Below are 18,131 nucleotides of genomic sequence, written 5' to 3' on the forward strand. Positions count from 1 at the left end.
GACGTTACATAATCATAACGATTGCTAATTACTTGATACAGGCATTGACATCAAAACAAGCCACAAGTTACGCCACTTCTTGTAGGCCTTTTGGAATATGTTCAATTTCTGGCGTTTACATCATTGACAATCTATATATATTGGTTTTAATACAAAAACAACAACAACAACAACAACAACAACAACAACAACAACATAATAATAATAATAATAATAATAATAATAATAATAATAATAATAATAATAATAATAATAATAATAATAATAATCAATACATTTGCTAAACCAATTCATAACAACCATGCCAACATTAGACTAATGGATTAGCTAAAAATCGCTCATGTGAAGTAGAGCAAAAATAAAGGCATTACTAAGAACGCGTAATTCAAACACAATTGTGAAGCCCCATTGGTTGCACTCAACTTTAGGAAACCTCGAATGTTCTCAAATGATCCATTATTGGAGGCCGGTTGGATCCCCAATATGTTGCACACCATCGGGTAGATGTCGACCGAGTTGAAAGGCTCTACGACTGTATTGTTGTGCCCTGGTTCGGGTGCAAGTCTTATATTAGGTATGCGCATGTCTTATATCAGGTATAATTAGTAGCTCGCTTTCAATATAATGGTTATTTTTGTCCATAAAAATAAGTCAACCCAGACTTAAGTTATTTGATTTAATATATTGTCCAGCAAGGAACTTAAAAGAGTTACACATATGATGAAATATATTCTTTATTATTTACTGTAAAGTAATACTGAGCATATTTACTTACAATATGTTAAAATATTAAACTTGGCACCAGAGTTATTAACAAAAATTCAGGATGGAGTTGTACTATCAATGGAATGGAATTTTTGGCACAGAAAATCTTAGGTATTTATACTTTTCCAGTAACACACTGTGCCCTGTGTCATGCACATGACGCAGTGTGCCATACACATGACACAGTGTGTCTGCAACAACAAAAATTGTGCCTGACACAGTATTCTATGTGCCTTCTTAACAGGTGCTCAAATAGAATGTTCATAAGTATGGACTATTTGTAATGTAAAAACAACTTTAAAATATGCAAAAACATATAACAACATAATAATACCTCAAAGGAACGTTTTCTGCCATGAATTAGATTCATTTCAGCACTTTAACAAATTATTAAACACAAAATGATGTTTAAGGACTTTAAAAGTCGGCTTGACAGAAGTTGCTTAGCAACGGGCACGGTAAAAATCAAGATGGCTGCCGTATATTTCTAAGAAACAAGTGTGAGAGTTTTAAATCAAAAAGCAATGGATTTAAACAATTCTAACTGTCAAAAATTGGCAGAAATGTGCACAATAGGACTAAAATTTGATAGCTGCTACTTATTTTATATGAATTCTTAAATAATGACATTAACTTAAAGAGACAAATGTCCATCTTCAAACCGGAAGTAGGAACATTTTGACAATAACAATGGAGTAAAAATCGTGAGTATGAAGGAAAACTAATTCTAGCCTAAGCATGTGATATTAGTGGCTGGTCTGTAACATATAAAATTGGTCAGCACTATTAATTATATGACCAGGCTAGGAAAAGCAACATGAATGAATGAACAATGAAAACAATTATGCTGTTGACAAGGAAATTCAGGTAACTAGTTTCAATGTAAATTTTGATTAACACTTAAATAATGAACTATGCACTGGGTTGTTACATTATTGGCTGCGATGTTGAGACCCCTGGCGTAGAAGATTGGTTTCATGGACATCAGAGTGTTGTCGTAACCGTGAGCACCTTTCGACCGATCATTAAATGTTGACGCGTTCTGATTATAAAAGGGATACGTATTACAACAGTATTTTCCATCGCAATGTGTTATAAACTTGAGGAACGAACTGAACCGTGGACATAACTGATATCAAATGACAGCATGCATAATTTGTAATTTAGTAGGATGTTTAAAGCAACAAATACTCTAAATCAACGAAATGTCTATAATTGCTATAAGGAACATTGATGTTTGTATGTGTTAACTTTATTTTTTCGAAATATTGTACAAAAAAATTCGTTGATTTTGATGGTTTATGCGCTTTAAATTGAAAATATTCGAAATGATTGTATGATTGCTCGAACGGTTAAAAGACAATTTCAGTTACAAGTGCATGTACTACAGGCAATATTATAGCAGGTAATCTGAGGGCAACACGATGCACACCTCGTAGTGCATTTATTTTTATATAATCAAATTTGGCATTCCATAATGCTACATTCGTAATAATGGCAGACATTTAAAACATTTTTAAACCCCTGTTTAAAACATTAAACGTGTTGGTTTGGTCTCAATACAAAAGCTTGCAAAATACCTCATCAGATATGTTGTGTCAAACGTTGGAACATTCAATGTTTCCATATTTCTATATAGTTATACATATATATATGATATGACATCATATATTTTTGCAATATTTTCATAAACATATAGTGACATTCTGATATCTGTGTTGTATAATTTTCAAAATATTTGTGCTTTCTAAATGTTCATATTTGGGTGCATTTATTCCACATATTTGTTGTTAAATTGTCATATATATGTTATATAATTTGCATAATGGGAAATATTTTAAAAGGGTATATATACCATACAAACATGGACTTTTAGAACATATATATACAAATAGACCATTTAAATATGCACAGATTGAAATGTTCAACGTTTGACACACCATTATGTGAAATGAAAATACATGTATCTCGTAATCAATACTTATTCAACATTGAAGCCATTACCCTAACAATGGTCCAGTTTTCATGAGCGATCGCCACTATATCTAGAATCCTAGGATTGTTGCTGTAGTGGAAGCGTTCAGGGACGTTGTGGCGGCGATACACGTCCATGTGTTCCGCCCTGGAAAGGTTTCGAAACACCTCGTCCACTTTTCCTGCCGCTACCATGATATTTGCTGTGGGACCCATCGACGGTGGTACCTGTAAAGGGCAATGCTTTTGTTAAAATATATTTACACACGATCACTCTTCGCGTATGAACATTGAAGCAATTTTGGTTTCATATCAGTCTGTTTGCATCACTTTTTCCATAAGGTAAATAATTATTTTAAGAATTTGTATATTAAATTACAACGTGGTTTCATCCATTTTTGTTATTTGCCGGTATACCAGGTTTTCCTTCAAATGTCATTATGAATTACACTAAAATCGAGAAATTAGATCCTATTCTTTACATGTGTGCAACAAAAACAGGGTTTGCATTACAAATTACCTATGGGCATACGTACCTGAATCAATCCATCATTGCTCACATAATCGAGAAGATCTATCAGCTTCGTACTGTCTATTTGCGTCATTCCATGATCGCTAGTGACGATCTGATTCACGATATCCTAGAGGCGAGCGCTGTCAAAACTCGATACTATGTAACCCAGAACTTCGTCCATCGCTCGAACTTTAGCTACAATTAAAAAGGTAGCATTCAACTTAATCATTGTGTATTCCTCAGTTGTCGAAAGTAATGCCTATTTCTAATAAGTTCATTTTCTGTTACTGTGCTTTTGATCGAAATCAAACTGCCGAAACCCTGTTTTCCGAGGATGTCTGATTTTTTTCTTTCTAAGAAGTTGCGAGACGGAATCTTTTGTATTGCAATGATTAGAAGAGGACAGATCCATCTTTAAAACTAGAGCTTTGACACAGACGTGACGTATACCCCCACATGCTGCATTGACACCAAATTATTTGCATGCTGTCTTCACAAAACAAGAGAAGCCAGTTTATGGCGATTTTTAAGAATTAATATGCAATTATCATGTATGGCCATTTTGACCTTTGAGCGACACACCGTGCAATGATGGTGAATAAATGTGCCAAATAATTTAAAAATCTCACAATGAACGAAATAGTTATGGCCCGGACAAGCTCATTTATGGCCATTTTTGACCTTTGAACTTAAAGTGGGAACCTTGACCTTGGAGATATCGACATAATTATTTCGCATGACACACCGTCCAGTGATTGTGAACCAATTTACAGAGTTATTTTAAAATCGCACAATGAATGGCATAGTTATGGCCCAGACAAGGTCATGTATGGCCATTCTTGACCTTTGAACTCAAAGCGTGACCTTGACGTTGCAGATATCGACGTAATTCTTTCGCATAACACATCGTGTAATGATGGTTAACAAATGTGCCAAATGATTTTAAAATCTCACAAGGAACGACATAGTTGTTGCCCGGACAAGCTCATTTATGGCCATTTTTTACATTTGAAGTGTGACCTTGACATTGCAGTTATCGACGTTATTCTTTCGCATGACACACCGTCCAATGATGGTGAACAAATGTGCCAAATGATTTTAAAGTCTGACAATAAATGACAGTTATGTCTCTAACAAGCATTTGACCTTTGAACTCCAAGTTTGACAATGATCTTGGAGATATCAACGTACTTCTTTCGCACGACACACCGTCCCATGATGGTCAACAAATGTACCAAGTCATTTTAAAATTTAACGATGAATGACATAGTTATGGTCCGGACAAACGTTCACTTTAAAACGTACTAATTGACCCCGTGGCCTAGTTTTTGATTTTTGACCCGGCATGACCCATATTCAAACTTGACGTAGGCATCATCTAGATACAACTTCTGACCAAGTTTGGTGAAGATCGAATGAAATTTTCGGGACAGACCGACAGGCAGAGTGACTCCTATATAGCCCCAATTACCAGTGGTAATAGGGTTATAATGATGCCATGCGTGCAGCATTTGATATATAGGAAAGGCAAAAACAATGCTTTGAAAATACGCAGTTTTATTATTGGAACCTATGGGAATTGCGAGCAGGGTGATCTTACCTAGAACCTCCTCCGAATTCGGACCGTACACGTGACCGGTGTTGTCTGGTTCGTGGAAATACAGCATCGCAAAGCAAATGTTTTTTGCCGGGTCCGACAACCAGTCTACCACGGTGTCCACGCGCGCGTTGAACTCAACACTCTTGTTATAACTTCTTTACGTCACAATATACACAATATTTCCCTTATATCAATCAATGGTAGTTAGCGACGACTTTAAGCTAAAATAAATGCAACATTTTGTGAATACAGACCACAAAACCATATATTTTCTTAAGGTTATTCTACGAGTAATTGCTTTACGCAATACAAACGCTCAATCATGTTTTTTGAAAAAAAAGGAACTCGACACAACAAATCAAAATATACTGTTTTTGCATCTTCTTTTTCGGTCGTTATCTAGTGAAATGTAACCCGTTTCAGTGCATTTTTTTAAATTTATATTCTATCGTTGTCCTATTTCAGTTATTTAGTAGTGTATACCTACGCCAACCATGGCAATATCTCCAAAAGATAAAACCAGGCAACTGTTAACGTGTACGACATGCCTTCTAGTAAAATATGTTGATTTATTAAGAGAGTAGGCAGCCTACATTACTCGATTATTTAGTATATCGCTTATTTAGTATAATATAACCTGTACACGGTCGGTCTGTGTCCCCTTATCTCAGCCTCGCTTCCGGGCCAATAATAGGTGGCGCTTTTGAGCCCCGCCTTTTCCACTGTTACCCATAGTGGTTCCCCGCCGTCCCACCAGAAGGACTCCTTACTAAGCGTGTTGAAGCGTTTCCCCGTGATAGAGTCGTACATGGCATTATTAATAATGCCGTGGCTTTCTTCGTACAGACCTGTATGGAAAATATATCATGATATTTTTCCATTAAAAAAAATTATATTAAAAAGGCATGTATCCTGCCGTTGTATTTGATTTTATTAAAATTTAGGACCTGGTTAAAAAAAAGGTGAATAAAGGCCAATATCAAGTAACGATCATTTGTTTTTTTTCCTCCTATTGGCAAGTTTATTACATGGCTTGTAAAATGGTTCCTTGCTTGATAGTGAATCGTTGTACAATATGTCCGCAGTTTAAACACGGTCCAAACTATTTCAATATTACTTTAGTTAAAGCACGATCCCCCTACAAATCGTCTTGCAAACGCTAATAAAACGAATACCTGTCGCTATGGAAATGTCTTAGTGATGAAGGTGTTGTTGATGAAGTCTGCTCTCGTTCCTCTCTCGGCCAACGCGTCGAAATGTGGCGTCGCGGTCTGTCGAATATAGTCCCAGCGAAACCCGTCCATGGAAACCAACAGCACCTTGTTGCTATCGACACAGGCGGCGAGTTCCATTACAACCAACAACCACGAGATCAACTCCATTGCAACGTGGCTTTTAACCGAAAAATTCGAAGCATGGTTATTAGATTTAAAATTTTGAGTGCGTTGCGTTGCATAGACCTATTTTAGTACGTGATGTCTTTATGCAACAGTAATAACAGTCAAAAAATATGTTAATTACAAGTTAATTAACTCCATGGTGCATTCATGCAAAGCGTCCAGCTAACTATCGTTCCGTAATGATGTAGACACCGTATACTTAAGAATCGTAACTTAATTGTAACGTTAAGAACGGAAATCTGGTAACGTCAGGACACCTCGTGGTAAGTGCATGTACTTAAATCAAATGTGTAAACCCATGACACGTGTTTTTATTCTGCATAGCAAATCTGCCGAATATAAGAACAAATTCAGGACTACGTTGGGAGTTTCAACTGTTATTTAAACGAATGCTTTAGTTCTTCAAATTTATAGGATACTTGCATTTGAATTGATATCATGTGGTTATATAGCTGTGTATATAAAGACACGCATCTGTGAACTCAATTTTGGGTTTGTTACATGTTTGTATAAAAAAACTGTGCATGTTAGCAATCCTACTTTTATTTAAAACATTAGTTTCGGGCAAATTATGCAGCCCAAAATCGCTTCATTTGGATTCGGCTGCGTCCAAATGAGCGTATGAAACATTGTCAATGGGAACCAGTGACCGGCATTTGTGTTGGTATTGTATGAAAAGAGAAATTTCCAATTTTGCTGCCATGATATTTAAACGCGGTCTTGCAGGATTTTATTTCCAAATAAAGAAATAAAGATTCAGTCAATAAAATCAACTCAATTTGTTGTTTTTTTACATTCACTCTAAAGTAAAGCCGATTTTAGGCACACGGAATTATTTAAGATATAAATTAATCACAAAAGAACAAAAACTAAACGCTTTTTTAAGTTCATTGTGACGATATTAACTTATTAAACTATTCATGCATATGGTATATTTGACCATATATTCATTGGTATTTTTTTTATATGTCGATATATATACATTTATAACAATAATACAAAGCCGCCGAAGTGGACATCAATAGGGATAACGCAATGAAATGTACATATTTTGGGGATATGCCTACATTTATAATGAAAAACCAAAAATGCTGAAGCGTATATCACTGTATTGTCATTGCCAATTACGTAGTTTTGAACCGGTCAAAAGACATGACGAATCTTAAACTTAAAACAATGTTTTATTTAAAGTACAGCTAGTTGATGACACAGAAACCATTGTGATACGTTTTGTTTAAAAAAACTAAAACTAAGCACGTGTTAAAAAAAACTCAAGTTCAAACAAACAGACAAGTACAAAATAAAAACTATACATGAAAATACATAAATAAACAACTAAAACGAACTCCTCAACGTTTAAACCATGTCCAGAACACACCATGTTTTGCAAAAATGACCCTTCATGTACCTGCTAGCTATGAACAATTATACATCCAGAACGAACGCTCACTTTCCAATCCGCCTGGCCAGATAATTTTGGATGGTTTTGCAAGGGGATTTTATTAAATGCGTCTAAACTACCCGCAGCCAATTGTATAAACGGTGGTTTAAATTAACGGCGGTCACCTTGTGGTTTAATTAACCATTCGCCACCTGTCAATCACATTTTCCGATTAGCCAATCAGATATCGATTTTTCAAACAGCCCTTAGCAGCGCTTATCTGGCCGCCATTTTGTCCGACAAATAAAGCGTGTCGCACATATGGAATGAGCGTAACTTTAAAGGTTTACACAGACTTTATATCAAATGCTCGATCATTGCTGTTTGATCATAATTACAAAATTGTAGGTGTTATACACACTGTATAAAAGGACATTATTTTACTTATCTTTCTTGAAAATATGAACGAGTCAGGGCCGTACGCAGGAGTTTTTGACTGGGGGGGGGGCAACCGGGGAAGGGGCGGGAGAGTGTTTCCCTTCCTATTTTTTTTTTTAATTTTGCACTTTTCAAGGTGAATTTTAATGCTTAAAAAATTATTTTGTAACATACATTTATGGAATATAACAAGTAAGTCAGCATCTTTCTGCAATGTTTGAAGCATTAGATTTCAGAAATGAATGATGTTTGAGAAAGAAGGAAAGAAAACTTTGGAAATAAAAAACCGTTCTTAAGAAATGTTTCAAAAAGTATGACTGACATCTAAACATTATACTGTTTTCTTTTCTAATTCAAATCACTCTAAAATTTCTAAGTAAATTCCCAATAAAATGTTTATCATCTACTACATAGTTTGACTTTCACCATTATCAACACAGGTAAATCATCAAAATCGTCTAGATCTGCGACATTAGATTGGACCTTGGTAATTTTTTTTATAATAACGGTTTTCCGTAGAATTTTTACAGAACTATTTAAGGTATTGATCTGGGTGTTTTTGGTAAGTACGTCTACCTACATGACCAACAGAAAACGTGTTAAAGTCGTTCCGGCCCATTGCTATTTGGCAAAGTTATGGGCCTTAGACTTATTTTTTTCTGTAATAACCGTTTTCCAGAGGGTTTTTTCCCGCACTTTTTTTACAAAACGCTTTAAGATATTGAGCTGATATTTGTTGTGTGAGTCTACCTACATGTACATGACTTACAGATGAAGTATGACTTTCGTTCCGGTCCATTGATTATTGGCAAAGTTATGGGCCTTGGACTTGGACGAATAAAATTGCCAGTTTAAATTAATGACAATTATCCATATTACCTCTCTAATTGCTTCCAACATTATTTGTTTTTCACAAATAATAAACGTAAGCAATGTTCAGACCTACGACTTTCTGTATCATTTGATTCCATTCGCTGCTCTCTATCCTTGGCCTATCAAAAAATTGTTAAATCAATCATCGAAATCATCATTCAGGATCACAGGGGGTAATTGGCCGATCGGGAATGTGTGCACAATGCGATAAGAAAAGATGACCTAGGGGCTTATCTCCACTGGAGAGTAAAATAGCGCTAATCCCTTTGTTTATCAGGGACAAAAACAACCACATCTTCTTTGTTGTGAAAGTGTATTGTGGGCCCGTTCATGAGAGAAAAATTGCAGTGGCCAATTATAAAAAAAATCCTAACTTGACAGCCAGCTGGGGGGCCCAGGCCACAGGGCCCCTGGCCTGCGTACGGGCCTGAGTTACGAGTAATGAAAAAAATATTAATACAACAGTTGTGCGTTCTTTAAAACGTGTTTAACCGTTTGATGCACAATATTATTAAGCAGTTTGGGCAAACAAATAATTGCAACACGGGTTTTTTTAATAATCTCGGCGTAATTGTCGATAATTAATAAATAACAGTATATGTTCATTAGAATGTAGGAACATTGAGGCATTGTTAAATACTGTACACAAGAAAAGAAAACTGTTTAATTACTCCCAATAACATATTTATTTTCTGTGGATTATAAACAACGGAAACATTCATAAATTATTAATTTAAATATTGTGTTGGAAAACCAACATTTCATTTGTCGAGAGTGAACTGTAACTGGTTCGTATTAAAAAAGATGATATACAAATGCATATCAGGCCATCTGTCAATTAAACCACGAAATTAGGCATATATACAAATATGGTTTAACTCAAAATTTGATTTATATCTAAATAAAGAGAATTGGTATTTTTTTGAAAATAAAACAATAAAACAGAGCTCTATACATTTTAATAAACGGAAAAAACACACTCATTCATAATGATATAGATGTGTCATTTGGATTGGATACTTAATATATTCATCAAAACAATTATATATAAATGGCCCTAAGACTGTTTAATACAAATCCAAGATTATAATAAAATAAATGTTCATTTTTACAAGGGATCTTTATTCAGCTCCCTATATATGTATATGAAACGTTTCTGATAGTCAGTCTTTCGTTTAATCATTTATTTTGATTACGCAATTTCTCTCTACAGCGTATTTGATTGTATTAAAGTTTTACAAAGCAGTTTATTTTATTTTGCGGCTTTAACAGTTTATATTGTAGAAAATAGCCTGATACATCATTACAAAATATACGATTTCACCAGCCTTATCCGCCATCATTGCGATCTGCTTGTCGGAGTTTTCCAATCACTATACCACGTGACTGTGTGGGCGGAGCGATCGATAATTTGGCGACTGGTCAATCAATCGGCTACAGCTGCAGATAACGTGTACATTAGGCCAGCTGATATGAAAACCTTGACACGCTTCTTTGTCGCTTGGAAACCCGTCTATTTGTCTACGTGAATGCTACAGGATTGATAAAGTGTACCCGTTTACGTTTAGTCTAAAAGCAAATATTTCTCTTTTATTATAAATTTATCACAGAAAACGCTGTTAATATCAATCAATCCTAACCATACACTGTTTTCTTTCTTTTTATATAAGTAACATTTGACTGACGTTGCCATTTAAATTCATTTTAAGTTTTTACATCATATTAATTTATGCTCAACAAATTCAGGTACAAATCATATCAGAACAAAACTCGTGACACTACGAACCTCATTACAATTCTGTGATTTACCAAACAAACTGAAAATAAAAGCGGGACTGCACGATTTGTATATGTGTTAAATTGTAATATATTGATAAAAATATGTTACATTAAGACAAAATAGGCAAGACAAATTATACATTGAAGACGAATTTCATAAAATTCAGCAAATACAAATTAGCGCCACGATCCGACTGTGACGAAGATATTGCGTGCACATTTTCCTACAATAACCGAAGCATTCGTCTTTTTATTAGGATCGAAATTAGTGTTCGTGTGGCGTTTGAACAGATATCGTTGCAGGAAATTAAAATGATCCGTAAAACTAAATTCAGATTCACATCGTACATGCATGATATACATGTTGACGAATTCGACTGTACAGACATTTTCGATTTCGATATATATATATATATATTATACCACATTTATATAGCGCCCTTTCATACTCGAGATGTGCGTTCAAAGGCTCTTTACATTTTGTCCCTAATCACTGGGTCGTCCGTTAACATATTGGCGCAGTATGCAGCCACGACACATTGGCTTATTTCCCTCACATGTACCCATTTATACACCTGGGTGGAGAGGAGCAGATGTGGCTCAAGGAAATTCCAGTGGGATTCGAACCCGGGACCTCTCGATCCCTAAGCCAGCGTCCTACCATTAGACCACTGCTCCCACAATATACATAAAAATATATGTTTAATATTTATTTTTACACATTTTATATAAATTCATAAATATTTGACAAAATCGTGAAGTGCCGCTTTAAAGCTTATCTAAAAAAATCATCGAGCCGTGTATTCTGTTTGGATTGATGTCTATACGCGTTTTGTCCTTCATTTATTATTACTTTTCTTGAAAACTACATACACCAGATAGTGCCAATTTTGCTGATTTTTTTTAAATACTCATTGAGATAACATCAGGGCCGTACCCAGGATTTTTTTACTGGGGGGGCCCAACCGGGGAGGGTTTGGGAGGGGTCCCCCCTCCCTATATATGTACTTTTTTTAATTTGGCACTTTGCAAGGTAAATTTTAATGCTTATTAAAAACGTATTTTGTGATATGAATTAATGGAAAATAACAAGTAAATCAGCACATTTCGGAAGTCTTAAGCTTTAAACATTGGTGTGAATTCACAACAATATTAAAAGCTTTAGATTTCCGAAACTTACAGGTTTAAACTGACGATTATCCACATCAACTCTCGTATTGCTTCCACCATTTTTTCACAAATCAATAACGTCACAGGCTTTTTTATATCTGATTTTTTGGGAAAGACCTTGCCATTTTTGAGGAAAACAATTGCGCGAAACGCCTAATTTTTGGCGAATAATGAAAGTCTTTAATAATCAATTTAACATATTTTACTGTTTTCAAACAAATTCAAGGAGAGAGATAATTTAATTATACAATATTTTTCTACACTGGATCAGGTTAACTTATATAATGAGATCGATTTGTTGTTTCAATTTTCATTTTTTTACCAATGAGCCATTAATAGGTTGATATTACTCGATTCTCGGTACTCAATTATTTTAAGTACTGAATTCTGCCAAATTCTTATCTGTTGCTCCGCAAATTTATGAATCTGTTTTTCTTTTAAACAAACATGTTAACTATCTCATCGTAGTCTTTTTCAGTGATTTCCTTTCAAAAATTATAAATACTCAGTTTTAATACCTTTGTCAGTGTTTTTGTTCCGGTTCAAATTCAGGGCCCAATTCTCAATGCAAAAAGTATATATTGAGACCTAAAAATTCCCAATAAAAGGTTAAAAAAAAAACAATTAAACTTTTAGAAGGGGAAAATACGTCTAGGGCCTTCTCAAAGAAGGAAAAAAAACTTGCGTCGGCAATTATCAGACCATAGTCTACGAGTTGCAGTTGCTTCCATTCGCTGCACATATCAAAATACATGTTACATCAACCATCGATAGATGAAGCATTCATGATCACAATGGGAGACTGATCGGGGATGTGTTTACAAGGCGATAAGAAAACATTGCCTAGAGGCTTATCTCGATTGGCGAGCGTTAATCCCCTTGTTTATCAGGGACAATAAAACATAGCTGCTCTTTTGTTTTGAGGGAAAGTGTACTGTGGGCCCTTGCACGAGAGAAAAAATTGCAGTGGGCCGATTATTAAAAAAAATCATAGTTCGACAGCCAGCTGGGGGGGCCCGGGCCCCTGGGCCCATGGCCTGGGTACGGGCCTGAACATAATCATAAACAAATAGTTACCAAAGATATAATGCTTTCCTAAAAGCTGGATGAAATCCCTTTGGCATTACCGTCGTTAATTGCAACTATATAACTTCTGGGGACTGTTTTCGCAGCATGTGATTATTGACGGCGTTTAAAGTATACAATTTAAATTTTAACAACATTCCTTCTGATTATATCGTAAATTTTCCGAATTCGACTATTCTGTAATAAATAAGTTGAAGTTATTATTATAGTTATTATTATTATTATTATTATTATTATTATTATTATTATTATTATTATTATTATTATTATTATTATTATTGCTGTTGTTGTTATCATTATTATTATTATTATTATTATTATTATTATTATTATTATTATTATTATTATTATTATTATTATTATTATTATTATTATTATTATTATTTGTAATGTAGTTGGTATTTATAAATTAATAATTGTAGAAAATTATTAATAAATCTCTTATCACAACAACCATAATTTCATAAATAAGATTCTTGAATTTTGGAGATTATTTAAAGATGTTTAATTATAAAGAATAGAATGTTATAGTTGTTTAATTATAGAGATAACAATGGTTTAAATAAAACTATAGAATCTTAATTTAAATATTTACCAAATAATAAGAGAACGTAATTAAGTTTACATTAAAATGTACCACGGTTATCACGGTGCAAATCAAAACGTGACTGCCTATAGGTCAGGTATGTGTATAAATGCACATACCTGCTATAGGTATATACTTTAAGATGTCAAACAAGATAAGTTATGAAATACAGTCCGAATATACTTATCTTGAAAAGCCATCAAAAATATTCGTTGACATGTTCATATAAGATAATTTCTCTCAAACACCTACCGACCGCTTCATTTAATCGGAACATAAGAGAGTCGGTCAACCGACATATGTATAATGGCTGAGTAGAAAATGCATACAGCCTGTTTGGTCGTCCGTTATAGATTATTTATTAACTATACCTTGTAATTTTGCAAAGCTAAGCGACTTTATGGTTCATGATTTAATGTGTAGAGTGATCACTGTCCTATTTCTTTTAGTTTACATTGTAACACTGTTATTGAAAATTGTATAGATAAAAGCGAAAGCTTTGTTATTCATTAATGGTCAGCAGAACTGACAAATAATTACAGATCTTGTCTTATTACAAAACTACCTGCTTTGAATAATGTAATAAGTTAAGTATATTTGAAAAACAGATCAGCAATAGATTATATGTTGACTGAGTTTACATCAATTATACATGATGTTACAGATCCTTTATTTCGTAAGGATGCTACAATTACTAAAATTGTCTCGTTTAAGCAAACCAAAAATGTAGATGATAAGCCATGGTTTGACCTTGGTTGTGAACGCTTAATGTAGTTGTATATTGATACATTGTGTAATTTCAACCATTATAAATCATCTGCACATATAGTGCAATTATGTATAAAAAAGAGATATAACCTTATAGTTAAAAAAAGCGAAATTGTTATAAATTACAACAAATTAAGGGAATTGAAAAGTTGAGATTGTCTAAACCAAAAGAGTTTTGGAAATATTCTAAAAGCAAAAATGTTGTTTATCATAAATTGTCTTTAGACTCTTTTTTTTAAATACTTTTCTGAACTAGCAAACGATATATCTCGAAATGTTAATACCGAGTCTGAGGATCTTGCCTCAACTCACAATTTTGATTGTTGTGATGATGCTGATGACAGTTTGGATCAGCCAATAGCCGTCAATGAAATTTTAGAAGCCGTAAAATCATTGAAGCGAAGGAAAGCCCATGGGAATGATTTTCTGCTAAATGAGTATTTAATTGAATCTATGGATATTTTGTCCTCTCACGTATGTGATATATTTTATAAAATATTAGAAAGCGGATTTTTTCCAAGTAATTAGGGTGAGGGTGTTATTATACCTCTGCATAAAAAGGGAGATAAAAATAATATTAACAACTATCGTGGTATAACTTTAGTTACTTGCTTATCAAAAATAATCACAGCTATATTAAATAGACGAATTTATACCTATTGTGAGGAAAATTGTATTCTATCTTATGCCCAATTTGGATTGAGAAAAGGTAAATCTACTATTGATGCTTTATTTGTTTTATCGTCTATAGTACAACAGTAGCAGCAGTAGCAGCAGTAGCAGCAGTAGCAGCAGTAGCAGCAAGAGCAGCAGTAGCACCAGTAGCAGCAGGTAGAAGCAGTTGCAGCAGTAGCAGCAGCAGCAGCAAAAGCAGTAGTAGCAGCAGTAGCAGCAGTAGCAGCAGTAGCAGTAGTAGCAGCAGTAACAGCAGTAGAAGCAGTATCAGCAGTAGCAGCAGTAGCAGCAGTAGTAGCAGTAGCAGCAGTAGCAGCAGTAGCAGCAGTAGCAGCAGTAGTAGCAGTAGCAGTAGCAGTAGAAGTAGTGGTAGTGGTAGTAGTAGTAGTAGTAGTAGTAGTAGTAGTAGTAGTAGTAGTAGTAGTAGTAGTAGTAGTAGTAGTAGTAGTAGTAGTAGTAGTAGTAGTAGTAGTAGTAGTATATTTTATGATGCTCACGGTCCATGCTATGATTATTATATGCTGCTTACTCTCAATTATATGATGCTCATTTTCCAATCTATGATGCACACTCTCAATTATATGATGCTCATTTTCCATTATATGATGCTCACTCTCAATTATATGATGCTCACTCTCAATTATATGATGCTCACGGTCCATCATGTGGTGCTCACGGTCCGTTATATGACGCTCACTCTCAATTATATGATGCTCACTCTCAATTATATGATGCTCACTCTCAATTATATGATGCTCACTCTCAATTATATGATGCTCACTCTCAATTATATGATGCTCACGGTCCATCATGTGGTGCTCACGGTCCATCATGTGGTGCTCACGGTCCGTTATATGATGCTCACTCTCAATTATATGATGCACACTCTCAATTATATGATGCTCATTTTCCATTATATGATGCTCACTCTCAATTATATGATGCACACTCTCAATTATATGATGCTCATTTTCCATTATATGATGCTCATTTTCCATTATATGATGCTCACTCTCAATTATATGATGCTCACGGTCCATCATGTGGTGCTCACGGTCCGTTATATGACGCTCACTCTCAATTATATGATGCTCACTCTCAATTATATGATGCTCACTTTCCATTATATGATGCTCACTCTCAAATATATGATGCTCACTCTCAATTATATGATGCTCACTCTCAATTATATGATGCTCACTCTCAATTATATGATGCTCACGGTCCATCATGTGGTGCTCACTCTCAATTATATGATGCTCACTCTCAATTATATGATGCTCACGGTCCATCATGTGGTGCTCACGGTCCATCATGTGGTGCTCACGGTCCGTTATATGATGCTCACTATCAATTATATGATGCACACTCTCAATTATACGATGCTCACTCTCAATTATACGATGCTCACTCTCAATTATACGATGCCCATCGTCCATTATATGATGCTCACTCTCCATAATATGATGCCCAATGTCCATTATACGATGATCACAGTCTATTATATTATGCCAATTGTCCATTATATTAATATTATTGCCCATTATATGATGCTCACTGTCCATGATATAATGCTCATTGTTCAATGTATGATTGATTATGATGTCCGGTCCGTTTGCTATATTCTGGTGCTAGTTCTTTATTGTATGCTCATTATTTATTATTATGCAATGCTCAGATTCTAATTTAGGATGACCAATATTCAAACAATGATTGGGGGACTGGAGGCTTTTTTAATTTCCATGTTGATGAATTGTTATTGTAAAGGCTAAATTTCCATGGTGATGTGAAAGTTTTAATAGATAGAATAGATACATGTGGCTGACCGAGTTCATTGTCTGACAAGTGTGTCAACGATTCAAACTCGATTCTCTAGCCAACAAAAAATGCTAACAGTGCATGGAGGCCAATTTATTGCAACACTTTTTCGACCGTTTTGCGGACGGCCATGCTTCTTTAGTTAGCTAACAACACAGGGAGGCAAACGTGCAGATATGCACATGTTCATTAGACGGCTAAATAGAGAATAATAGGTTGGTGACGTTGATGGAGAATGTTTATCTGGCAAGTCGGAGGAAGTTATCGGGTGTGCGGAAGGCGAACCCGATAAGATCCTACGACGAGCCAGATAACCATTCTCCATCCACGTCACCAACCTATTATTCTATTTATCCTGTCACATTCGTTGAAATGTTTCTAAAATATCTAGTTTTCGAGTATTTTGTGTTTAAATATTTAATATGGGAAAAAAACACGCGCGAGCAAAAACATTGTTACGTCACGTCATGCAAAACGCTTAGGCTAGCTTCCATCTTGTTAAACAAGACAAAAATCGAGTCAATCGTTATTAATTCAATACACAAAGACGAAATTATGCTGTTAAAATAATAATGTTTAAACAAACAGTGCTTTGCATGTATTTTGTAGTTTTTTTTAAATTGAAAACAAGTATATTTTATTAATAGAAAATAGTACAGGCGTGCGCATGCGCGGAGAGCAACTGACGGATATTCGAGGTCACGTGGTCATCTAGCCTAATATCTTTTGGGATATTAGGTTACCTGGTTATCGGGCTGATTTAAAGGCATGTGACAGGATAATATAAACATCATGCCGCGAATTTAAATCTTAGATCAATGATACATTTATATTGGTGTTTAGTAATATTTAAAAATACGTCTCGACCATCTTTTTTACATAGAATCCTCCCCTTATATATTCATGTATTATATATAGGAGAACTGAGGCGCTTGATAAAAAGCATGTGCTTGCTCGCGCTACTAGTACAGTAATGATTCACTTTGCCGAGAAATACACTTGTTCTACGTTCGACCATTGTATAATAACTTTTGCACATCATATAATAACAATGAGGATCATATAATTGAGAGTGAGCATCATATAATTGAGAGTGAGCATCATATAATTGAGAGTGAGCACCATATAATTGAGAGTGAGCTTTTTATAATGGAGAGTGAGCATCATATAAGGGAGAGTGAGCATCATATTATGTACAATGAGCATCATATAATTGAGAGTGAGCATCATATAATGTAGAGTGAGAATCATATAATTGAGAGTGAGCATCATATAATGTAGAGTGAGAATCATATAATGTACAA

General features: G+C 34.7%; 1 pseudogene; it reads right to left on the minus strand.

Annotated features, from left to right (window-relative positions):
* Positions 1-338: 338 nt before the first annotated feature.
* Positions 339-6,235, minus strand: LOC127869892 (ectonucleotide pyrophosphatase/phosphodiesterase family member 5-like; annotated as a pseudogene).
* Between the last annotated feature and the right edge of the window lie 11,896 nt (positions 6,236-18,131).

Source organism: Dreissena polymorpha, chromosome 2, assembly GCF_020536995.1.
Source record: "Dreissena polymorpha isolate Duluth1 chromosome 2, UMN_Dpol_1.0, whole genome shotgun sequence".
Classification (NCBI taxonomy): Eukaryota; Metazoa; Mollusca; class Bivalvia; order Myida; family Dreissenidae; genus Dreissena; species Dreissena polymorpha.